General features: G+C 37.4%; 1 long non-coding RNA gene and 1 pseudogene across 1 annotated transcript in view; both read right to left on the bottom strand.

Annotated features, from left to right (window-relative positions):
• LOC118612924 overlaps nt 1-24201 on the bottom strand; it is a 326018-nt gene extending 301817 nt beyond the window's left edge. The window contains exon 1 of the long non-coding RNA XR_004955284.1: nt 24145-24201. This is a non-coding gene — a long non-coding RNA (uncharacterized LOC118612924). The remainder of the gene's footprint in view (nt 1-24144) is intronic.
• LOC118605302 lies at nt 3014-3131 on the bottom strand (annotated as a pseudogene).
• Nucleotides 24202-26944: the final 2743 nt, after the last annotated feature.

Raw genomic sequence — 26944 nt, 5'->3', positions numbered from 1 at the left:
GGTATTTCTATAAATTATAGAGGAATAGGTATAGTAATCTTCTTAGGCTTCCACTGTCAGTTTGATTAGTTTACACATATTATTGTCCTGCGTAGTGCCTTTATTTTGAACTATATTACTCTAAATGAAAACTTTCTCAATTTTTACAAAAATCTCACTCATTGATGAGTACAGTAGATTTTGTTGAATATCTGAGAACACCAAGAAGGGGTTGACATTTCAATAAGGCAATATTTTTAATTGAGCGTTAAATATCCTTGGCCTTAAATTTTCCTTTAACCTTCCCATCAGCGTATTTTTTTCATGGCCACTTAACTGCAGCTCCATGCCATTTTACTGGTACTTATATTCTCCCTCTTTTTTCCAACTATCATTCACTCCTCTTTTTTCCCTTTCCCTTTCTCAGGAGCATTTCCCTCCCATTTTCTTTTGTAAACAGGAGGCTCTCTATTGCATTTATACTCATATACTCAGAGTCTCTTTTGTATCCCAAACAGCTTTCAACGCTTTCTCCTAAACCAAAAGAGCTATCTCCTAAAAGGAATTCTAGTGCCAGTCATTGAGATAATATATTTTGTATCTTCACTATATAGAGGTGCTTTAACTTATCCTGAGAAAACATTAATACATTTATTATTTAATATTTTTGATTAAAAACTATGGAACCTTTTGAATAATACAGAAAAGTATTATTCTATATTTTTGACACTATACAGAATCAGGGCAAACTGTCTAAAAAATATTGTTACATTTTGGATAAAAGTACTGTGTCAAGGGTCTGCAAGACCACCTTCAGGTTCATTAATGTACTAGGAGGGGTTATAGTACTCAGAAGGTAAAATACTCATGGTTATGGTTTAGTACAGTGAAAGGATAAAGATAAAATCAGCAAAGGGATAAGGCACATGGGGTAAAGTCTAGAAAAAGCCAGGCACAAGCTTCTAAGTGTTGACCCCTAATAGTAACACCAGGAAGCACTTAATTCTCCCAGCAATGATGTGTGGCAATACGTGTGAAGTGTTGCTAACCGGGAAGCTCACCCTAGCCTTGAGTTCAAGTTTTTATTAGGGGTTAGTCAGTCACTTAAGCAGGTACTATCTGCATGACTAGCTCACCTACTCAGACTCCAGACATCAAAACCAAAAATAGGTGTTTACCATAAATCATATTGTTAACATAAACTGTCTGACCAAAGCCCAAACCTAAAAACAGGCATTTCTTGGGAACATGCAAGATTTAACCCTACCCTGCATAGGTACTACGGTGACTCTAGCACCTAATTTTACATTTCAAGTTTCTAGACTCGTATTCATTTCATTCATTCATTCATTCAGTCACTCACTCAGGCAGGCAGGCAGGCAGGCATTATGATAGAATAAGTATATCAGAAATACATCTAATGCCAGTCACATAGTATGTGTCAGTACCAACCAATGTCCTCCAAAGACACCAAACCCAGAAACTTACAAGCCACACATGTGCCTCACAGCTGGGGACAATCACACATTCTGCAGCTTTCCAATACAGGCACATAACTAGACCTCGTCCCCTTCCTGAGGGAGAGATTAGATGGGATCCCAGCTGATCCTATCATGTATCTACCGAGGTCTTCTCCAACTGGTCTTGTCCACTAATGTGTCCTTTGATGCCCATCATGGTTAATGCCATCAGTATCCATGAAAATACCAAAGCTTTAGAAGTGGAGGAATAGTGAGGAAGTAGATGAGATTAACATGGTCATTGTCTTCATGATACAGTTTAGCAGGAATGAGCCTTCTAAAACACAAAGGCTTCAGCAGCCGGCTGCTTGTCATATCCAAACACCTGCTTAACCCTCCAGGTTTATCCCTCATCACTCACCATGACTTCCTTCTTAGTGCTCAGCACCTGAGTCCACACTAAGCAAGAGTACTGCTTACTTGCAGAGCTTGACGTGTGCACTTCTTGCTCTCAGTTTTGCATGTTCAGCATCACTTGTTGTAACACCCTTTTCTTTTAGACCCTTGCAGTTGACCTAGTTTCTTCTATAAATCCTTCAGGTTTCCTCTTAGCATCAATTCAAGGAAGCGTTCTCGGTCTCCTAAGACCGGTACTACTTCTGAAATGCACCTGTGTTGATACGTGAAAGCCTCAGGCATTGCAGCTATCATTCCAGGCTCCATGCTTGAGCCACGCAGAGAAACCTTTCCTCTGACACATCGATACACCCATAGAAAGCCATTCCTTTAAATTCTTCTAATTGTAGGTACACTTGAGTGATTCCTGAAGCAAACGACTGTTCTCTCGGGAATTAAAATGAGGATGTAAAGCAAATAAAGAACCAACACAAATTTTGCAACTTTAGAGGAAAGAAGTACAGGGATTCTTCTTTTTATTAATCCATTTCCTCTATTCTTCCTTCATTCAACACTCATTAATTGTTTAAAGTGCCCCCACATGTAAATGTTATATTTTTAGGAAGTCTCACATAGTCTTCTTGTTTGTCATCTTACTGGCTTAAAATAACACAAATTTATTTTCTTGCATTTATAGAGGTCAGAAGTCTGAAACGCATTTCACTGAGTTAAAACCAATGTGTTGACAGGGCTGTGTTCCTTCTGGAGGTCCTAGGGGGGGAATTCATTTCTATGCCTTTTCCATCCTCTAGAGGCCACCTGAATTTCCTGGCTCATAACAGCTTCCTCCACCTTAAAAGCCAGCTCTTCAAATCAATCATTCTCTCTCTTTTTCCTTCCTTCCTTCCTTCCTTCCTTCCTTCCTTCCTTCCTTCCTTCCTTCCTTCCTTCATTCTCTCTCTCTCCTCTCCCCACCCCTGCTTTCATTGTCACATCACCTTCCGTCTTACAAGGACCTTTGTGATTACACTGGACCCACTCAGAAAATTCAGAATAATCTCCCTATCTCAATACTCCTTTTTTTTTTTTTTTTTTTTTTGGCGAGGCAACCCTTGGTTGACCTTACAGATTGCAAGGACTTTGTCAGTTTACAATCCCTTATTTTTTAAAATTTTTTACGCCTATGGCACCGGTCTTCTTAGGTGGTCTCCCATTCAAGTACTAACCATGCCTGCCCCTGATTAGCTTCCAAGATCAGAAGGGATCAGGCTTGTTCAGGATAGCATGGCCATAGACCTCAAAACTCTTAACATAATCATATTTACCATCGCTTTCACTATGTAAGAAAAAATATTCATACATTCTTGGGATTAGGACCTGGAAATATTTGGGGGACTGTTGATCTGTTTATGATAGACATAACTGGTTTCTTCTGCAGCCACTAGGACATTCTTCCTACTTTGTACCTTAAATTAGCCGATTCTGTACCCTCACTGTATAGAGCAGTGATGTGAACTGGTCTTAGCATGACCTTAATATGGTGGTCTAGGGCTTTTGTTCTTCTTGTTTTTTGTTTTCTTTTGTTTTGTTTTTTTCTTCCCTACCTCACTGGCTTGGTTACTAACATCATTGTATATGAACTACTGCTATCCCCAGTAGGAGGCTTGGCCCCAGGTAATCACATAAATTGCTCAAGCTGACATGGGAGGTGAGGGGAGCCTCTCCACCAGTGTTGAAACTATTGGATTGGGCTACTAATCAGTGCTGCCTTATTCTATCAGTTTCTTGGGCTACCAATAGTATTAAAATATTTTTACCCTTCACTTGTAATCTAGAGAATCGGGCTTAATTTTTAATCCTGGCCATTCCATGGATATGCTATATGACTCTTGGCAAGTGAATTATCCTTCCTTTGCCTTAGTTCTCCTTATCTCCAGGCAGATTATAATATCTACCGTGTACATTTCTTATAGAATTTGATTGAGGTAATATTTGGAATGCCCCTTGCAGGCTGTTCAGTAAAGACTGGTGGAATTTTATATATTGTCATTATACTGATAAGCATGATATACACATGAAAGAAAACATGAGGGCTTAGGCCAGAAAAGTGAGATGAGACTAGATTATAGAAGGCTTTGAATAACCAGATAAAAAGGTAATGTGGTACTTGGAATCAAATTTTAAATCTTTCTCAGGCAGCCCTCATCACTAGGTCTTAAGAGCTCTTCTCTTAAAGAGTCCTTCCGCTTGTTTACCTCAAACTGTTTCTCAAACCTCATTTATACCAGAAGTTTTTCATAAACAGGTGGAAGATGGGCAGCTATCTCAATTAACACCTTCTGAAACCACAGTTCATAGGCATCTACTTTCTCTCTGTACAACATACAGGATGCCCTAATATTTCCCATCCCTGACAAATTCCAGCCAGTTTGACCTAAATATGTTCTTAGTTTTCTAGACAACTTAAAGCTCCTAGTTGCTTCCTACACTGAAGGATGAGTCAATTAAATGTACGTTTAAGTGCTAGCACTGTTTATGTATGTATGTGTGTATGTACCTATGGATGTATTGAGTCAAATGTTAAACTAATAAAAAAAGAATTCTGCAAGACTATTCCCAATCCTTTTCCCTTCCTAACACAATTTCCAAAGGTTCAAAAGCTAGAACAATAAATGTAGGATTTTTCACAGGGCCCTGGAGTCTCATATTTGTGCCCTTCTCATGCTTTAAGCTCAAGTACAATCAGTTTATAAGTCAAAACAAGATTTCAGCAAATGCCAACTCATCTTGGTATCTGAAAAAGCAAGCTGTGTTCTGGAGTTTGCTCCATAAATTAGAACTAACAATAAAGATTCTGGAATCAGGGCAATTTTGTTGATGACGCATGACGCAGAACAGAATGCATTTTGTTCGGCCACACGATGCTGTCTTTGCAAGGCTGACAGCAGGGGGAAATTTTCTGTGTAGGATGTTAGCTAAGGTTTGCAAAGGCCACCAATTATATACCTTGCGAGCCAAAGAGATGTTTTTCATAGCTATTTATATACTTTAATCCTAAATGGCCAGAATTCCAGGGGTTATCAAGGACAGCATGATCTTCAAAAAAGTAATAATCCATCCCCTTCCCAATTACACAGATAACTTGCAAGCGACTGAACCAAAGGCAATTACTCTGATAAGCTTTGATGAAAGAAGTTAATTTATCATTGTCAAATGAGTAATCTGAGCCAGAGAGAAGCCTAACAAATTGCCCAAGGTCACGTAGGTAACCACAGAACTGAGACTAGGACTCACGATTCCTGATCCATTCCTTCTTTTCCGGCTTCTTGGTCCCTGCCTTCAAATGCAATCATTCATTTCTCATTTTTAAGGGCCTTAACCTGAGCCTGATTTCTGCTCGACCCCATTTTGCTTCTTTTCAATTCCTGACTTCCCTAAATATATTCATACCCATATTGTTATTTCTTTATTCCATTGTTGAGTCCTATAAGATGATTTCCGTAGTTTACCACTCTTACTAAAATTAGCCTCTGAAGGCCTCCAAATAGTTCCATTTTGACAACTCAAGAAATATATACCATTTCTGTAATTCAGAACTACAAACCAGAAAAATAGGATTAACTTGCAATTTTATTTCCACTCAAAAAACATGCACGGTTCCCTAGATATGAGAAACCTCTGTTTATTGTCATATTTAATGATTCCTACCCCCTTCCAAACAAACAAACAAACAAACAACTAGAACATACTTTAGAGTTAAAAGCTGATATTGGAAGAAATGGGAGACTTACATGGGTACTTCACTTTGGCTAACCTGAATACCATCACAGCTAAACATACAATTTCCCAATGGCAGAGAACAATGTTAGCTACCCCAGAAATCTGACATCTAAACAGAGAGGCTCTGCTGCTATCTTGTTTTATATCAGTTACATCAAGCTTCTTCCAACACATATCTACTGCCCCACCTGCCACTGAAATATAATCTTATTCTGGACTTGCTTCTGAGAGAACATTTATCCACGAATTTGTTAAAGGCTTTAAAGACACAGCATTGTCTCTAATCAAAGGACATCATTTCATAGTGAAAGTAGGGAGGCAATAGTATGATAGCCTTGAGATAACTGGAATTACTAGATAGACTATCATGCAAAAATTAATTAATTAATTAATTAATTAATTAATTAAACAAATTTAAAAACAGCTAGAGTTACAAAATGGTGGAAAAACTGATTTAAAACTTTCCTTCAATGACAGCTATAGACATCAACCCTTGAGTCACTGTGTAATCTTAAAGGCACATATCCTGAACCAGTGACCCATTAATGGCATTCTTTCTTCCACAGCCAAGTTACATAGGTCTCAGAATCAGTCACTTTCAAATTTTGTTTCCCATCCCAATAACTCTGAACTCTGCTGGCCTGCAGTATTCAGTTCCCAAAAGGATGACTTATCCAATTAGGTACACAATAATGCTTATACTAAATTGCAGTTGAGATCGCCATGTGGACATTTCTAGCTTCTCAAGCCACTGATGGAATCATCGGGAAATAGTCCCAGTATTGGCCAAATTGTTGACACTAAGTCTAAAGAGATAATTAGCTCCTCCTATATTGTATGCCTGTAAGGAGTGTGGGTAAACCCCTGGAACTTGGAGACTTCCTGGGCAACTCTTTGGCTCATCATATCCAAAGAAGCAGGTTAATGGAAAATGACCTCAATTTCATATTGGCAAGACAACCGAGGACTTAGACCCCACTGGGATGAAGATTACGTTCCTGAAGTAAAATCCCTGTCTAGCTGAAGTGTTGCCTGAAGGTTAAATGAATGCAGGAGAATGGCAATAAAAGATACTGGTCCCCTCTCTCTTTTTCATTTTAAGCATAAGAATAGTTAAGGTAGCTATTACTAACTTAAACTTCTCTTTTTCCACTGCTATATATGAGGTGTATTACTGGCATTGTTTATCAGTTGCGAAATAATGACACATGATAGTAAGATGGAAGTATGATAGCTCTAACGGAAAAATTAGCATCACCTGGAGTTTGTAGGTAATGCTGATGAAGATCTTTAAAGGGCCTTCAAGATATCACAACCATTAAATGTAGTGGCTTCATATAATTTTGAGTTTCTTACTATGGACAAGGTAAATGCATTAAATTTGCATGATTATTGGATCATGTGAGATAATAGTATCTGTGTAACTATTAGGAAGAAAGGCAGCTAGGAATAATTTTTAGTCACCTTAATTTCCACATAGTCTATTTCAATTCTCCCTAGACAACTTATATGGTCTAATCAAATGAAACATCCTTTTAAAAGAAGGCATTAAAGTATTTATTAGGTACAGCGAAGAAAAGAGAAAAAAATTTAAAAGGCACCAGTTGCACTTTTCTTAATCCCGAACCTTTGGTCCCCAGGTAGATATTCCTAATCTGGATATTCTTGCTCAGGATGCAGCGTGTAATAGATTGGTGGCAATAACCCCTGTACAACCAAGAACTATTGCTTGGATTCCATTACCAATTGCTTTTCTTGTTCTTATCAAGGAAATGGAGTGGGATCCATTTGGATCTTAAAGCATTATCTCAAGCTGTGCCTTGCAGCAACCATACCTGGCTGAGACTCAGTCTTTCCTAAATACTAACCTTCCCCTTCCCTCAGTCTTGACTATTAGAACAAAGCTAACCTCTCATCTTACCTCTCCCTTCCCCTCAAGGTGGGAGGATTCTTATTTAATCAGCTCAACTACTTTACAGCATTAGATTTACAGCATTAGAAATCAAAATATTTCTCTGGCCAGATCATGCTGAGCAATTCATAATCATCTTTTATTCACTGTATATTTTTAAAAAGAACATTAGCATAGCCCATGCATCTCTTCTTCAAGGAGGTACAGGTGAGAAACATAACATCATACTTTAAATAGACCCCACAATAGAGAGGCCAACACTGCATTTACCATTCTTTTCTCGGCCCAGGAGGATGTAATCACCAACGAACTTTAAGAAATGAGGGTGTGAGTGGATGAAAGTTAAAAGATGAAGAATACTAAACTGGCCCAGCTTCCCTCTTCCAGCTGCACCTGCACTACCCAGGTTTCCTTCTCTACGAGGCAGTACGGCCTCTGTAGACCAGAAGTGGCCTGATTAGAGAAGTACTTCAAAGCTCGCTCCCAAAGATAAGTTGAGGCACCTCAGTGTCCATTCAGGGGAAACTGAACTGGAAAAATATGAAGAATTTGCTGGTTTAGAGCAAAGAGAGAGATTAGCAAGCATTTGGAGCGCAGATGAGTCTATAACATCTGAGCACTAGGACAGATTCTCAAGATTCCCAAAAGTCTGCTGCTAACGTCCCATCATTTATACACAGAACAACCTCCGATTTAGATACAAAACAACACAATGAATTCTTTGACCATTAGAATTCTGGATCTTAATTTTCCAGATTTCTCATGTCTCTAATCTGTATGTACCTTCATTTGAGAAATCTTAAATTGAATGACTATATATTCTATGCACTAAATAAGCTTAACTAAATAGGTGTTTTAAAAATTCAGTTCAGTTCAACGTATATTAAGAACTTCCTGGGTTCCAAGCTGTGTCCTAGATACTGGAGATAAAATGGCATATAGTTCAATGAAAGCCTCTGCTTCTAAGTTTCTTACTGTCCAGTATGCAAGAAAGAAAATGTTTGCTTTGTATTGTCTTTTATGTTGTGAGAACTATGCTAGGCCTATACTATAGATTGGTTAATTTTATCTTCACATAAATTCCAGAAAAAGAGTTTTATTCTCACTTAACACATCGAGAAAAAGCAGTTCTTAGAAGTTAATTAACTTACCTGAGATCTCAAAACTGGTAACAAACAGAGAAAAAAGTATATAAGCAGTTGCTCTCATTTCAAACTCAAGCCACTCACATTTACTCCTTGCTACCGACCCCTTAGTAACCACCAAAGTTTAATGTGTTCTATGTGCTAGAAGTTTTGCATGTGTGACCTCATTTCACCTTCTCAGAAATCTTACAAAGTTAGTATTACATTACTATTCCTATTTTACTAAATGGTACTACAGAGGCTGTAATATAGATGACAAAGTGGTGTGTTTGGTGGAGTTATAGCCCAAACCGAAGCCTGCATCAGTTTGAGGGGAACTAGGAAACAGAAGGTGGAGTGAAGGACAGCCACCATGACTATTTAGTTTCTCTTCTTGAAGTGTTTCATCTGTATTGATTTGTACCTAATTTAATTGCAAATACATTTAAGTTGGATCCCGTATCTTAAAATTCTTATGTATCCTATAATCTAAACAAGTTGTCATTAAATTGACCTGTAATTCAAAATAGGCAGAAGTCTTATCCTAGTAAGTATATTTCAGTATCCTTATCCTATGCAGAAGCCTAGCTTACTAGTGTGACACTTCGAGTTCTTATTGACTTTATTAATAAATTTTATTTTAAGAGATGGTGATCCAGACATTTTGATACATTTGCCTAGTATCTGTTTCTTGCTTAACGTTATCTCAGAGAGGGAAGGAGTAAATGAAACATGGATTTGAAAGCTAATGAAAAACAAGGAATTAAGGGAATCCACTAAGCCATATTGCCTACAACCTAGATATGTTTATGTGTTAATTCAACATGTGACTCGAGCAATATATATAAGCTGGGTACATCAATGAATGTCCTGCTTCTCAAAAGCATATAAGAACACCCCAGAACCCCATGCATTTAATCACATCTTCCTCTATTCATCCTGTAGTTGAGAGAATTGTCTAACAAATTATATTTAAGTAACGATATTTGTTTTCCATTATTACAAATCAGTGCTAATATGCAATTCTCAAATGGTACTTCTAAATGACATGACATACTGAGAGAGATCACACACACCCAAACACACACACACACTGGTCCTTGTAATGATTCCATGGTCCTTAGAGAACTTCAACCCATAGGCCGGGAGTCACAAGTGTAGCTGAAAGATCACTAAACTGAGAGTAGAGAAATTTGCTTTCTGTTTGCCTATGTTACCTTGGCTAGGGACTTGTCCTCTCTGAGTTTCATACCCCTTTCATCTACAAAGGAGGCTCTGGACTGAAGGACTCTATGTCAGGCTTTGCACTGCACAACTGCAGAACCCCAGGAGTGACATTCACATATATTACAATGTAAACATTGCTCCTGGGAGCTATACAATGCCACAGATCTGCTCAGGAAACTTCCGGCCCTAAGAGGCTGACTCTAGATTAGCCTGGTTCTAAATGGACACTGGGAGAAGATTTTAATCACTTATTCCTAAAAGTGTCAGCCATTCTCATTATCCTCTCATAGTCTTTCATAGCCAACTTGACAACTCTAGACACACATTAGAGCTCTCTAGTTCTGATCTGGCATGGATACCTTTTACGTGACCCACCCTAACATTTATACTTTATCATTCCTACTGCCCCTCCCCGCCCCCGCATATAATCTCTCCTCTTCCAAATACTCTTTATGAGAAAAATGACAAGTCTGTTGGAGTCTCCTAGGGACCTCCCTAAGGTTAATCAAACATTCTTAAGAGTTTATTAAATGCTCCGAAGCCTTCTTCCAAAGTCAAATGTACATTTTCTCTCTGAACCACATCTGGCTCTGCATCAGTCAGTTCCAGAAGCAATGATCATGGAAATTAGAGGCTATGACACATGAGCTCAGCTTCTTTTTCATTCCCCTGGGACTTCTCTGAAAAAACAATGACACTGGAAAGGAACTCTTGCCCTCCTACTCCTCCTGTGGCTCTCACCATTAAACTTTTTGTAATGTGTCTCTCATTTCCCTCTAAAAAGGATACCTGAAACATAAGCCCTGAACATTCTAAGGAGCACCCTTGAAAAGAAGAAGTATGAGAAGACAGCAATGAAGAAAAGAAGTTGTGACAAGAGAGGATCAAAGGAGAAAAGGAGGAGACACAACATTTGGGGCATTTGGATCAACAGGTTTTTTTGTTTTGTTTTATTTTGCTTAATTCTTTTGTTTAATCCTTTTGACTATCATGTAACTTATATATTGCTATTTTCCCTTTGAAAATATGATAGTCACTGCTCAGCAAAGTTAAAACGTGTACATAAAGTCACAAAGTTGTGGTATCATATTTCACATGGTATCCATGCCCTAGCTGCTATAAAATAAAATAAAATAAAATAAAATAAAATAAAATAAAATAAAATAAAATAAAATAAAGGTCTAGTACAGAGAGAGAAAGAACCAAGACACCTACTATAAAAATGTTTGCAGACTTTTTAAAGCATGCATACTTACATATTTACATTGCTTTGACCAATCTCATCATTTACAAAAGATAAAAATGAGACCCAGAGAATTTTAGACAAATGCCCAAGATCACAGTGACTTATTGGCAGGAGCATAACGAGAACTCTGCTCTCTTTAAGTACCAAAAATGTGATTTGTGATTTTGTGCAGAGTGTGGAATAGTCCTTGGACTAAGAGTGTCCTGGACCCAAATTCTAGCTTTAGTATTTACCAACTGTTTAATTTTTGAGCAAGTGTCTTGGCTTCTATCTATGCATTCTTATTAGCTAGGAACAATAAGAAAACTTGCCATAATACTTACTGAATTTGGAGGAGTTTATGAAGACTAGTACAATTATATGCATAATGTCTGGCATGTAGAATATGTTTCAGTTGAAACATTTTGGCATCCAGAAATGGAAACTGACTTATATTCATGGGTTGTAATAATGCCTTTGACACTTTCTTGGGAAATGGCCTCATAGACACTGGACTAAAAGGCAGCTACCAAGTCTCCTCTCTCCATCTCATAGATAACACCTATCTGCTCCTTTCTATGCAAACCACCCCATTCTTCACTCGCTGTTAAACAGATTTTTCCATGTGTTCATTTTACACATGTCCCATCCTGGCCATCCCGGATCATTAAATCACAGCTTTCAGCTTCTGTGCCAAACATGAGCTCACCACAGTGTCTATGTCTTTCCTTGGTGGAATTCATGAAATAGATAATCTGACTGGATCCTAACCAGTCAATCAACTGGTGGCCTTGTATCACAATCCTATCCTGTGTCTGGCTAAAGATGGCTAGTTAGGGGGAAATGACAGCCAGTATGCAACATAAAGAAAGCTCAGGTTTTGTGGCCAGACCAACCTGAGTTTCAATCTAGATTCCTCCGCTTATTTAATCACTATGTGACCTTGTGCACTGTACTAAAATCACTTTTTTCCTAATTGCATTCGATTTTATTTTTTTACCTTTACTGAGGTATAACTGACATATAAAATTGTAAGATACTTAGAATGCACAATGTGATAATTTGATGTATTTTATATATATAGTTAAAATATATATAGTTAATTAACAAGTCCATTATCTCAGATATTTACCTATTTTAGCAAACCATACAGTAAAGTTAAAATTACTTCTTACTGTCTAAATTTACAGCTAGTACAGGAGATACCTTAGGGAAAGGGATGTATCCTAGTTGTCATTATATTACCAGAAAATAAGAAAATACTTCATGCAGTAGTGCCTAACAAGTACTTGTTGAATAAATGAATTAATGAACAAACATCATGAAAGAGTACCTCACCTCGGATGTGAGATACATTGGGAAATTTTATAAGAAAGAGAAGCAAGCACCATCTACATGTCACCAACTGATACATTCAGGTTGACATTAAAAGTACTTTTTTCCATGTAGGAGTGTTTCTGAGTAACTATATGATTCCAGTTGGGAGTCCCCCAAGCAGAGAAGCAACAGCTAATAACAAGTTTTGAAACCTTATCTAAGGGATGACCAAATTATATTCTTTTACTGTGGCTCCCTTACCAAGAGGTAGAGAACTCAGGGGTTTATACGCACCAATGTCATCAACCTCCAACCCACCCCATTCCTTAAAGGCTCAGTGGTGTCACTGTCAGTGCGCTTTTCCTCAATGCGGACACTGCTCACCTATCACTGCTTCCACCCTTGTGTGGTTCAGAGTTCATCAAGCTCCCACTTGTAGGCCCTGTGCTGAGCATTCAAGTTACTGGAGAAAGCAACAGACTCACTCTTTTATGAGCATTCTTCCATCTGTAGAAACCCTCTCTGTGAAGACCAATGAAAGAGGTCATGGCTTTGGAGTGGTGTTTCTCACATAAAGATTCAAAACCACATTGGTTCAATGGGAAGGCTGAATGTGAGAGATTTTATGGTGATAAATGAGTAGAATGAATCACTGGCTTCTACTAAAACTTTTCGTACTTTCTCCCAAGCATTTTGCCTCAGGTTGAAACAACTGTGGCAAATTGAAGGGACAAAGTATTGACCAAAGACAATGAAGAATTTATATTTCCTCACCAGCCATGCATGGCTTTATTAAATACATGCCCCATTGATGCTGATTGCAGGGTGACTGACATCTCCACTCTCAGGGTTAGTGGGAAGCAATAGCCCTGCCACAGGTCTGACTTTCTTAAGCACATTCAGAGCTCGGTGTGAACTGGTATTTTTATCTTTTCTTAAAAGGATTTAACAGACTGGTTACGCAATTACCTAAACATTGGATTAAAATACATGAAAAATTCTTTGCAGTCTTTTCTTTAACAAACATTTATTGTTGGTGTTCTAGAAGTCTCGTCGCTGTAGAATTCAGGCCATGTTGTAGGCATTACCTAATTCAACCTGCCAGAACTCAGAGAGATATCAGATAAGTATCATTCCTCTCTGTTTTACCTCTTGGAAACCTGAGGCATAAAACCTTGATTGGAATATACCACGGTCAGTAACACAAAAATCGAATCATAGGAAACCTGGAGCTCTACCCAGGGAGTTCAACCAGAATGCCTCAAGTAAAATGATACTAGTATCCTAACCATTGAAACATTACAACTTAGAGGCAACACTATCCTCCCACTACACCATTGCAGTACCCTTATGCAGGAAATAAATATGAAAGGCTTAGGAAGCTCTTCTAAGTAGGCTGAGAATTAGTTCTAGGGCTATGGCAGTGCCTTAAGGGGACAGCACTGCAGTAAAAGTGTCATGTGGTGTTTTCCAGAGTGCTTTCTGCCAAAACAACAACAATACTCTATGAGGAAGGTCAAAATAATATAGGAATCACCACATGTATGTCAGTCACACCTCCTTTTGAAAATTTACATTAGCAAACAAAAGATTTTGAGAAATCTTACAGAACAAAAAAAAAATTACAAAAAAAGATACTTAATGAAGCCTTTTGTGTTCTTTGACTGAAAGCAACTTAAATGGACTCTTTAACTTAATCAAAGGAATTTATTGGAAATTCTTCTAGATGGAGAACTCATGGATTCTAACAGAAAATAAAGGAATCCTCTAGACAGTAGTCCCCATCTTCTTAGCACCAGGGACCAGTGCCCCGATAGGAATCTAATGCCTGATGATCTGAGGTGGAGCTGAGGCGGTGACGGCAGAGCTGGGGAGCTGCTGCAAATATAGACAAAGCTTCGCTGGCTTACCCACCGCTCACCTTCTGATATGTGGCCCGGTTCCTAACAGGCCACAGACTGGTACCAGTCTGCGGCCCAGGGGTTGGAGACCCCTGCTCTAGCAGAACAGGGGCTAGTTAAGGCAGATTTGGGCATCTTCACAAGAATTTGTGGGTTATTCTTTAAGCTACATCTGTCAGCTACCTTGGCTCCAGCTTTCTTTTCCCTTCTCCCTTCCATCTTTGTGTTTATCTTCACTTTACTTGAACAGAGAGTCTGGCTGGCTTAGTTGGGAGTCAAAGACAAAACGAATGGCACTGAATTAGATAGAGTCTGACCTTGAGCAAATCACTAAATGAAGTGATTACTATGCATGATGAACAAAATTACTTCAGTGATTGTTTGTAGCTCTGAAATTATAATCTAAATAAAATTTAGGGCCTTTTATATTTCGTAGTAGTCTTAAGAAACCTCCTGAATGTTTCTTCAGTTATTTTCCCAAACCTCTTTCTAAACTGTGCTGTACTGTGATTCTCAAGACGGTTTAGTTTTATTTTCCTCTGTAATGTTCTTCTTTGTGAAATCTGAAATGTGGTCAAAATAAAGCAGAGAGGGACTTGACCTCTAAAATAGAAATTTCACTGAATATTTCTCACACTATAAAAGTCAATAGTAAAAAGCAGGAGGAGAAATAAGATGGAATCCCATTTGATGTTTAGATTCCAAGTCCCAACACTGTATGCTCCCATCAGAGAGCCATGCCCTAACATTCATTTGCTGTCACACACAGTGAAAGAACTGGTTGCTCTTTGGGCCAGTTTAGGTTTAGTCTTTCCTATAAAAGCTTAAACAAACGAATACAGCGGGGAGAGCTTTCTCCACCCTCTTTTTCCTATTCTAGCCCCCACAAAAACAGATACTAGTCAGATCCCAAGTTACCAGCTGAGAGACATTTACAAATGATAAGTCACTGCACATTAAAAACAAAATGAATGAACATGTTTCTTTACTTTCTTCCTTCTTTCTTCCACACAACTATTGCCAAAAAGTGGCCCATAACTTTTTTTGTATTTTTTCTTTTTTTCTGTCTGAAAAGAAGTTTAGACAAACCTCTAGTGTTTTCCTCTCTTTTCTGGACCCTTTCTGTGGATTATAAGCTTTTTCTGGCACATACACTTTTTTTTTTTTAATCTCATTCTTCTTTCCATGTAGCCAGAGACAAAAGAAGACCATGATCTTTCGGCCCTCAGAACAGGGCCAGAGAGTGAGATAAAACACTCTTCCCAGCAGAGATGGTAGAGATAGGTAAACCCAAGGTCAGGCTACTACTCTAACAGAGCGTATGAGATTCCTACATAGAATATTGGAACCAACCTATTAATAGTAAAGTATAAGTTTATTCTCCTTTGCTAAGATTCACGTTTATACAGTCATTTCTCTAATAATTATTAACAGAGAACTCTAATATGGGCTAACGGATACAATGATATACAAAAACCTGACTCTTGACCTTAGAGAGTTCTACGAACAATACAAAAATTAACCACCTATGGAAAGATAACATTTTGAAAAATAACCAAGTGTTTCATTCTCAAAAGTATCCTTGACACTCTGGGAAAGTGTGAATCAGTTTAAAAAAAAAAAAAAGAAGTCAATAGAGATTCTGAATGGATTTTGAAAATCTCATTGCAAGAACAATTGTCTTAAAGACAATGAAAAAAGATTTAAAATAAAAGTTTGAATATCAGGAGAAGGCAAAGCGTTAAGGAGGTGGGTACGCAGTTTATCCATAACTTTATATTTGAAAGGCAATCAAGGAAGAGCCAGTTTTCATCTAGGGTAACTGAGAGTAAATAACTGAAGCACTTCAGAACTGGGAGAGAAAACAAGAGAGTAAGCCTGTAGTTGGTACAGCTTGCTGACTGCTCTGCCTCCTCCTGAGAAAACCACAGAAAAGTTGGGCTAGAGCAAGGCTTCATCTCTTCTGCTGCATTCTAGAAAGAAAGCAAGGCTCATAGGAAAGCCAAATTCTACCATAGCATCACAGTCCTGCTGTAGCTACGGTTCAGGGAGCTATATCCTAGGTAGATGAGCCTGAGGGCAGCCTCACAGAGTGCAGCACACTCAGGAGGATATAAAAAGCCAACTGAGTTTGAAAGCAACCCCCTGACTCCCTCCAAGTAAGAAAAAAACAAGTCCTAAAAACAGGTCAGCAGGCCTCTGCAGTAGAGATTAGGATGAGACAGAGGGCACTGATGTGGCAATCGGCCATCGCTGCAGGACCAGGAGTAGTAGCAGGAAATGCCAGCACAGGAAGGAATAATGGAAAGCAGGTGGATTCCAGCACAGGTCATAGAGAATAGAAAACCATTATGAACAGAGTACCTCATTCCATCTCAAGTCCAAGGACTCATATACCCCTGAGACAGGGAAAAGAGATGGGGCGGGGGTGGGGGTGGGGGGAGAAGGTTGGAGATAGGAAACTCTTGAACTGAAAAAATAGCATTTATCTGAAAGAGACTGAAAATATTCTGGAAGTCATTTGAGGCAAGATTTCGTTGCACCGTGGATGACAATGGAATCCCAGGAGATAATCCTAGCAACCAGAAATGAAGAGACCGCATCTTTGTACACATTTGCATTTTCGAACTATGAAAGTTCAAATAGTACAATTCATAATTACAGTCTGTGAAAGGTACTGTAAAGCAGGGGTCCCAACCCCCAGGCTGCAGACCAGTACCAATCTGTGGATAGTTAGGAACTGGGCCGCACAGCAGGAGGTGAGCAGCGGCTAAGGCAGCAAAGCTTCATCTGTATTTGCAGCCACTCCCCAGCGTTCTAGCATCACCACCACAGCTCCACCTCAGATCGTCAGGCATTAGATTCTCATAGGAGCACTGGTCCCTGGTTCCAAAAAGGTTGGGGACCTCTGAAGTAAAGGCAAAGTACAAGACTACAATAGATCTAATCTAGTCTAGGATATACGAAATGGTTTCCCTGTGGAAGTGATATTGAAATGACGCTTGAAGGATATGAGGCATGAAACTGCTGAGGTGAAAAAGATAAGAGCACTCTGGACACACCGTACAGCATGTTCAAAGACCCTGATATAGGAGGGAGCATGACATATCCACAGAAGTCAGCCAGACAGTTGCATGGTAGAGAACACAAAGACATGTGAGACTAGGGAGTACGTTTGGCGGTGGGAGGAGGACGAGCAGCAACCAGATTCTGCAGACACTTGTAAACCATGTTATGCATCTCGCTTTTCAGACCGAGAATGACAAGACCCCTTTGTATTCCAAGTGGGAGAGTGACACAATCAGATCCGTCTTACAAATCGTATTCTACCGAAATGTAGGGAATTACATTAAAGGTAGGCAAGAACAAAAGCATGGAAACTATGTAGGTGGCTAGTGCAGTACAAAAGCGATGAGATGATAGAAAAAGGGTTGCACGGAAATGGAAAGATTAAGATAAATTTGAGAAAAAAATTATATTAAAAGTCAAAAAACTTATAGAAATGGATTATAAATGAGAGTGGGGAAAAGGCAAAAGGACTCAATAAAGAGAATACTTGACAACCATATGTAGGCATTACTATAAAACTTAGTATTATTACCATCAAAAACCCTCATCACACACAAAAAAATTATACTATTATGGTGCTGAATGTTAACTTGACTGATTGTGGTGATTGTGTTTGTGTGTGTGTGTGTCTGTGTATACACACACATATATACATATATATAAACATTTGAATTATGTTGTACACCTGAAACTAATATAATGTCATAGGTCAATTATGTTTCAATACAAATAAAGTCTATTGATTAAAACAAAAAAAAATCACTTTGTCTCTATCATACACATGAAATTAATCCTTAGGAGACTAGGAAAAAATCATGGATTATGCTTTATTTTCTAAATATACTAGTTTATAGTTCAAAGTTCAAAAAGCAGCTTACCTAAAACACGCTTTAAAATTACTGAAACTAAAATTGATCAATTATCTTACAGTTAAGCAAGTCATTTGAAAACTAGTCTTAAGTTTCTAGGTACTTTTTTTTAAGATATAATAATTTTCATTTTATTTCCTTTTTCTATCCTAGCACATAAACCAAGATTAACCCACACATAGATACACATAGAAACACCCAAATATATAGATCCATCATATACAGAGATAAGATCATTGCTCCTTTTTTTGGGTCTTCTCTCTAGTTTCACTTAACCCTCTTATTTGTTTACCTGAACCTTAAGAATATAAATATATTCAAATGAAGTCTAATGCTCTGCTTCTTGTCAATGTTCAGGAAATGGACTGTATGCTTTCAGAACTTCTTTCTTTTCAAAATGGGAAAATAGATACATCTGGGGGGTAACAAAGACACACACATTAAAAATTCTATGCTTGTCTAGACATAATCAAACCCATTTCACAGTAGGTGTTAAATGCTTCCAATTAAAGCAATTTTAGATTTTTTTTTTTAATTCAAGAATGGTAGCAAAATGTTAACATTCAAAAATCAAAATTCTTATTTTGCCCAGGCTCCACTTTGGTATCCATAGTAACCAGAATACTTACTGGCCTGTTAATTGACTATATATACACACACACACATATATATAGTATATATAGTATAAATATATAATATATTTAAAGTATATAAATTATGTATATTAAAATATATAATATATACTTTTATAAGAGTTTATATTTATATAAGAATATATATCTAAGTAATAGTAACAGAGAGAACAGCTCTTTCTTTAAGTAATATGCTATCTAACCTATTCTCTCTTCTCCAGGTTTCCCCTAATGTCTCTTCTTTCTCAACCAAAAAAGATTGATCTTTTCCAGGAGGCTTTGACATTTCCAAGGAATGCTTCAGTAGGCATGATGGACTAGGAAGAGAAAGTGAACTGCTTCTCACAAAGGAGGTAGAGCACACAATTTGACATATTATTATGTCACTTGCCAAAAGCGGATAAATTGCATTACTTCCCTCTCATTAAACAAGGTAGCCACCCTCTCTTTTATCTGAGCTAAGTATTTATCTCAAAGCATTTATCTGAAGATAGCACACACAGAAAGGCAAAGATGACTTCATGGAATAGACCTGTCTGCCTCCATTCATGGAGACTAGTTGGAAATTAGAAATTAATCTTATAAGAGCTTTTTCTAGCTTGCCCCTTCAGTTCTTTCTCATTGCTTCAGATATATCTCATCACAACTCTTTTGCACAGTTATACAAAAGCACACCCTTGTTGGTCCTCCTTAACTTTATTTTTTCTTGATCTCAAATCATAAAAAGCTAAAAAAAAAATCAAACGACAATTTTTCCACTGTTCTGTTTAGACAGAAACCACTATAGAAAAAAAAAAAAAAAGGATTCAAGAGGATTGAGAGAAAAGAAAGTGAAATGAAAAGCAAACTTGAGGCAATATGGTGCAGAATTTTAATTCACTTTGAAGATTATTCATTTTAAAACTGGTGGATTTTCTAAGATAGTCTTATATAGTTTCCTTCTACCACATTATTAGAGTTAGATGCAGCTCTATTATAGAAGCTGATGACTCAGATGGTTAATTTGTTTATATAGTTTAATCAGAGGAATCTTTGGGGGGGGGGAAGCACATCTAATTTTTCATCTGAATTCTAGTTATTATTTCATCAATTCCAGTTGGTATCATATAACCATCTGATAGCACAGCACTTCATTGGGTATAAAGGAAGTGGCCACCTCACTTCACAATTTTTCACAAATATGTGCAAGAACTTTGGTTTTTACTGTTTAGTTATTTTAATTCCTGGAATTCATTAATGGTATAAAACTTTATACCATTATCCATTAAGTTAACCTAGATTATGTTGTTATAATAAAGAACCCCCAAATGTCAGTGGTTTAAAATTGATCTAGGTTTATTTCTTGCTCATAACATATTTAGAGTGTGTTGGTAGATGGGGCTCTGTTCTTAATAAGTATTCAGGGACCCAGGTTAATGGATGTTCACCATGGTAAAATGCTACAACTGTAACAAGACATTTTGGGGTTCTGCGTTTACACTCTTTCCTCTATGTGTGTCTATATTCTAATCTCCTCTTCTTATAAGGAGATCATCACATTGAATTAGTGCCTATCCTAATGACCTCATTTTACCTTATCTTAAAGGTCCTATCTCCAAACAGTCACATTCTGAGGAACTAGCGATTAAGAATTCAACATGATATGAATCTGGCAGGGAGCGTATAGGGTGCGGATTCAATTCGGTCTATAACAACCTGTGACTTGCTTCTAGCCAATTAAATATGGCAAAGGTGAAAAAATTTTGTGGATGTAATTAAGGCCTCAAATCAGTTGATTTTAAGCTAATGAAAAGGAAATGACTTGGAATGGGGCTAAGCTAACCATGCCTAAGCCCTTCAAAATGGGAGTGGGCCCTTTCTAAAGAGAGAACCTCTTCTTGGAGGCTCTATGAAGTAAGCAGCCATATTGAGAAGTCCATGTGGCAAGGAACTATAGGTGGCTTCTAGGACATGAACACATCCTACAACCAATAGCAAAATGCTAGGGCCCTCAGTCATACAACTGCAAAGAAATGAATTCTGTCAAGAAGGTTAAGCTTGGAGGTGGATTCCCCCCCTCCCCAGCTTCCAGATGAGAATGTAGCTCAGCCAGCACCTTTATCGTAGCCTTGTAAGCTCCTGAGCAGAGGTCCTTGCTAAACCACATCCAGAATCCTGACCCTTGGAAACTGTGAGATAATAAATATGTGTTGTTAAATAAATATGTGTTATCACTAAATCTGTGACAAGTTGTTACTCAGCAACAGATAATTAAGGCACAGCTACAGTGATTTCATTACCATTTGAGATGCAGCAATCTGGAAACTTAGAAATATAATTTCAGACACAGAGTCACTCAATCTTAAAAGAGGAGAGAGAGAGTTTAATACCTTCCTTCCTAGTTCCTGTGATGTCTCTACTACTTATTGTTTTCTTTTTGCCTCATTTTTCTCTCCTTGTTTATTAGCTTTGTGTGTGTGTACACATGCATGTGCATGCAAGTGTGTGCGTGTGTGTATGTGTTCAACAAAGTCGAGAATATCTTCTTAAATAAACTCCAGTAGATTGCCATGAAGCATTCAATAAGCAACCTGATTGCAACTCACTCTCCCTGTTTTTCCATACAGCTAGTGGAAGCTGCCTAATAAAGTTAGTTGAGTTTTTAAAAAGGATTAACTTTCAGAAATTGCATCTTCCTACCTAACTGCTATTTTCAAGATGTAACAAAATCCAGTATTCAGTAGGTCCTGATAGAGTCTCCAAGGAACTAGCTCCTTGTAAAGGATTTAGGTAAATGATGAAATCATATCACAACTGATGCTTTGGGAAAGTATAAACCTTGAGAGTTTGTAATGTATAAAGTTTTAACAAAAGTATTTTATACTCCCTTAAAACTATGCCAGGCAGAATGCATGACCAAACACATTTGTTAAAAAAATGAATTTATTTAAATATAATTCTCTAGAATAGTCATTCTCTTATTTCATAAACAGTTTTGAACGCCTACTACGTGTGAGCTGTGTGCTAAGGAAAATTGTAGGGAAAAGCATTATTGAAGGAAGGGAGAAAACAATTAAGGTTAGGGAGGAAATCTGGAAAGTTTAACAACGAAGTATACATGAATTTATCTTTAAAGAATGAATGAGAAGTGGCCAATTGGAGCTGAAATGGGAAAAGGGAGTGCGAAAGAAGGAAAAAGGAATTCAATGCAGAGAACAACACAGGAGCAAAACTCTGAGGTGTATAAATGATTTGTTTGTTCTAAGATTGGGAATAGTTTGGTATATTGGTAGAATTGCCTGGAAGAAGCCAGGTATTTCAGGTTAATGAATTTCAGGTCAATGTCTGGTCAATAACAAATGAATTTCATCCATTTCTTAATGGATGTGTTAGGTTTTGATTGTGCAATGATTATTAAAATTTTTAATTAGCTGGCCACATTGTAAAGAATTATTAGAATGTCTAACTCATATGTATGCTATATACTTGCTTGCTACTAATATTGAAAAATATTCCTCATGCAACTCTAGATTTCCAGCTTTTGCTGAAAGAATAGAACTATAGAACCATTGAAGCAATCTACTGGAGAAGCTCCTTCCAAGAGAGCATGCTGCCTCACAACCACCACACCCCACATGCACCATCCCGAGGTCTTGCTCTAAGTCATGTCAAACATTTACACTGTTTATTTAATCACTCTGCACATTTGAGTTTTCAAACCCTGGTCAGATGGTCGAGTTCACGGTCTGTTGTTGATAGAGCATGCTCCTATAAGTCACTCTGAGGAGTTTAAATTGTTTTATAAAGACAACAGAGAGCTATGAAAAGATTTTAAGCCAAGGTATGACATGATTGTATCTGTTATATCAGGTTGAACCATATTAAATTGTCTTTTTTATTTTTGCTAGTCAAAATATTCAAATACCAGCAATTTCCTCTGGTTCACCCTAACAGAAGAATCATTCTAGTTACAGGTGGAAAATGGAACTGAGAGGGGAGAAACTAAAGGCAGAAAAATCAGGTAGAGAGAAATTATAATCATCTCAGTAGGAAATGATGAAGGCCTAGATTAGGGTAATGCCAGTGGAAATGAAGTAAAAGAATGAGATTATATATAAATATATGAGTCAGTTAGACTCATACTTTTTGACTACCTGGTTCATACTCTCAGAAAGAAAAATCAGAATAAACTGAAATTTTTTTTAGAAAGTAAATTACATTCACTTTGCCTCTCCTTCATGAGATAAATGTTTTAAGAAGGATTGCTCTACTTATAATTGGAGATTACTTTTGTTGAAGTCATTGTTACTTATGAAAATGAGTGCATCCTTCAAATATGCTGGCAGAGAGACATACTAAGAACTACTAGAGTCACTTAGGAGGTTGATTAAATGGGGAGGCAAGTGAGGAGACACACAAGTAACTGATGGTGGTGGGGTTTCAGCTTTGGCCACTGGGCAGATGATGGCGTCTTAATTGAGATGACCCAAAAAACTCTGTATTGAGTTACAGACCTATTTGACAATATGACAAAACCTCAGACTAAAAACCTTTCACCCTAAAAATAAGCTCACATATACAACAGTTTGGCAAATGATTTCCCAAAGTTCATAGAACCTTTAAGTCCACCCAACAATCCCCTAAGATACAGTATCCCCTAAGAAAGAGAAACCCTGTGGAATATAGACTCTACTGCCTCTGGATCAGAAAGATCCCCATGACCCATGTTGCTGTTTTTTTTTTTTTTTCTCTAATGAATGTAATTATCCTCTATCATGAATATTAATTTGCATGATGTTGAAATGAATATCAAATTGACAAAAAGTAGGGAAAAGACAGAAGGATGGAGAACTTCAGAAAGAAAACCCTTACCTACCAGCCAGACTACCTCATGTTGGGATGTTTTCCCCTCTTTGGTTTACAGAGAAACTTTGAAATCTGAGAAAATAGTGTGGTGGGCTTTCTATTTAAGTGCATTCTTAAACAGGCACAAATATGTTGCCTCGCAAACCTGGGGATGATAAAAAGGATGTTAAATGCTGTTTACTTCAAAGCCCAGTTGTAGTTGTTGTTTCTTTTATATGCCCCTTACCTCTGTTTTTTAGTGTGTTTTGTATTGTGTTGTGTTTGCTTTGTTCATAAAGTAGAGAAAAAAAGCATGTTTACTCAAACTGTATCACTGGCCTTTGCAGGCCTTTGAGTTGAAAGTCAATAAGTATTACATCTGTATCACCATTTCTTTTTAACAAAGAAAAAAATATTTCCAGTTCTTACCCTCTCCCATCTTCTAGACCACCACATCATATTATATTGGACACCTTCTTCTTTATCTAGAATATAAGGCATATCCATTAGATCTCATAATATTTGAGAGTAGTTGAAGTCTAGAAGAGAAGACAAATTTTATCCACTTCCTTGTAGTCAGTGAAGGGTACAAATAACAGCAATAAAACAAATTATTTTAAAAATGACCTTGAAATTAGACTTTTCCTAAAGAAGTCCACATTCTTAATGAGCCATTAGCTCATAAGTCCTAGGATACCTTAACTACATTAGACAAGCTACTTATTTATCCACGCTTTGTCTCAGTTTTCTCATCTGAAGAAGAGAATAATAGCATGTACATTGAAAGATTGAGTTAATAAATTAGTATTTAGAACATATTCCTTAACACATAGTAAGCGCTCAATAAAAGTTGACCATATTATTATTATCATCATTATTACTTTTAGCAGTTTCTTCAATTTACAGGTAAAGATTTGATACATAGAGAAATAAAGTGATTTATTCAAGATGTTCAAGAAAGTCAGTAGCAGAGTCAAGATTAGGATATAGTGAGAAGCCCTGAGAGTAGTAAAGAACAAGGATATGGCATTGAAGGATTGGAAGTTCCAATGAGTATGAAGGATTATTGTAGTTGGTTTTACAAACAGCAGTAAGCCATTAGAATAAAAGGTGGTGGTGCTTACACAGTATATAAAATGACAGTTATACACGGAGTGCAGTTACTAGCAATGACAAGGTATAGGGTATGACCATGGTAGTGTATCAGGGAGGGGAAGATATAATCACTGCATGAGAAAATTTCTAAAAACTGAGAAGCTACAGTATTGGAACAATCATCACTATGTATATTGAAATCATTAAGAATTAATACAGGATTGGTGTTGGAGAATGACAATGAGCCGGGGGCTAAAATCTTTGAGAAACAAGGGCAGGATAGCCTGATGACATGAGAATCAAAGCTGGGTGTCTTTATGGAGGATACAGGGAAAATGGTGTGAAGCAGCACAGAGAAATAAGGATGCCATCTACTCCTAGAGCCTATAGTAGGCAAGATTTGGGTGACAAAACAGCCTGGGATTGAGAGCAATGTCGGGGAAACACCTGAAGAGAATCAGCTTTCTGTCAAAGCAAGAAAATAAAGAGAGGCTCACAAAATGGGTTGAGCTTAAAGATTTGCTGAGTATCAGTGATGAGTTTCAGGCAGGAATGGGAGGAACTTCAGTAGTTCAGGAGGTTTAGGAGATGGAAAAGCTTTAAAAAGAGTTAGGAAAGTCATTAGGGATTAGAGTCCTGGGGATGCAATATGACTCTGGTTTTCTTGGGATGACTGACTTTATTTGGATTAGAGGCATGTGGAGATGAGTCCTAAAAATCCAAGGCACACAGTGATAAAGAAGTTATAAATATATAGAGAAGGGAAGAATGGGTTAGGGAAAATATTTCCCAGGGCAAGAAGAGTTTTAGGCCTCCCCTTTATTACTGCTGATTAAGCTGAGATATCTTTCAGAAAGGTGGTCTTATTTCAAATGCAGGAACTCTCCTGCATTCTGCGGGATGACAGTCCTATCTAAAAACAGGCAAGATCACTAACTTTTAGAATAGCCGTCTTGAAAATAAGAATCTGTACCACAATTTTATGACCATCCTCAATAGTGGCTAGTCTTTATCCTCCGGTAATTTTAGAAATGTCTAGAAGATCTAGTGTAACTGCATTCTTATCATCTGTTTGCTGTCCACCATGCTTGACTGTAATGCGTCTGAATTCTGATATCACATCACAGTTACCTTTGTATCCCAAGTACCTAACAGAATGTTTTTATTAAGGTGTTGATGCCGAATATTTTAATATCTAAAAAGCTCAAATCATATCAATTTAATTGCATTGCTCTATCTGAAAAAGTACTTATATTTTAATGCTTTCTAATAAGGATGAAGTCTTCACAACTCAGGGCCATGAATATTCAATTATTTGAATACTTGTTTTATCCATGAAAACATATATTGAATACTTATTTAATACATAAAACAGTGCTATGCACCAAAGGGGATACTAATGTGAATAAAGCATTTTTTCATACTTGAGAAATTAACTTTCCAACAAGAGAGTTGAAATTAGGATCAAATCTATCAATCCAATCAATTATCATTTTGGAACTGTTTAATAGATTTATTGATCATGAAAAGCACAGCATTATCTCCACTCTTTAAGGAAGGATCTGATTTCTGAAAACTTAATCATTTCAGGGTTATGACCTCTATTTGGGCATCAACAACCATCTTCATCTGCAACTCTATAGTAGCATGTTTAGTGGATGATGTGTCACTAAGTTCTTGGTAGCTAAAACATAACACTAACGATGAGAAAATATCCTCTTATATTTAAATGTTTCATATGTAATTTCAAACAGAAAAGGGAAAGGGAGGCTAGGTTTCCCCCTATAATATACATGCTATTTATAGGTTGTATTATACATAAAAATACATATGCTCTAATAACATCCTCAGTAATTTTCTGTGTCCTACTGAGAAGTAAGTGCTTTGAGAACTTGACAAAAGGGGAAGAACAGAGTTTGGCAAGAAAAGTTAACAGAAGTCACATCTCGTCAGTGGGAGTCAAAATAATACAATTTACATGATTCTGGGAAACTGGGGGGTTTCTAAACAGCCGCCAATAATACTATATATATTAGTCAGCTTGCCAGCCCCCTGGTGAACTATCAGTTTGTGGATGAAAGAAAACACTGCTTCAAACTTAAAATTGCTGTGTGGGCAGGGTGATGAATGATCA

This window comes from Rousettus aegyptiacus, unplaced genomic scaffold (assembly GCF_014176215.1).
Source record: "Rousettus aegyptiacus isolate mRouAeg1 unplaced genomic scaffold, mRouAeg1.p scaffold_m13_p_1, whole genome shotgun sequence".
NCBI classification, from domain to species: Eukaryota; Metazoa; Chordata; class Mammalia; order Chiroptera; family Pteropodidae; genus Rousettus; species Rousettus aegyptiacus.
Note: the sequence above shows the minus strand (reverse complement) of the source record. Positions and strands in the feature narration are given on the sequence as shown.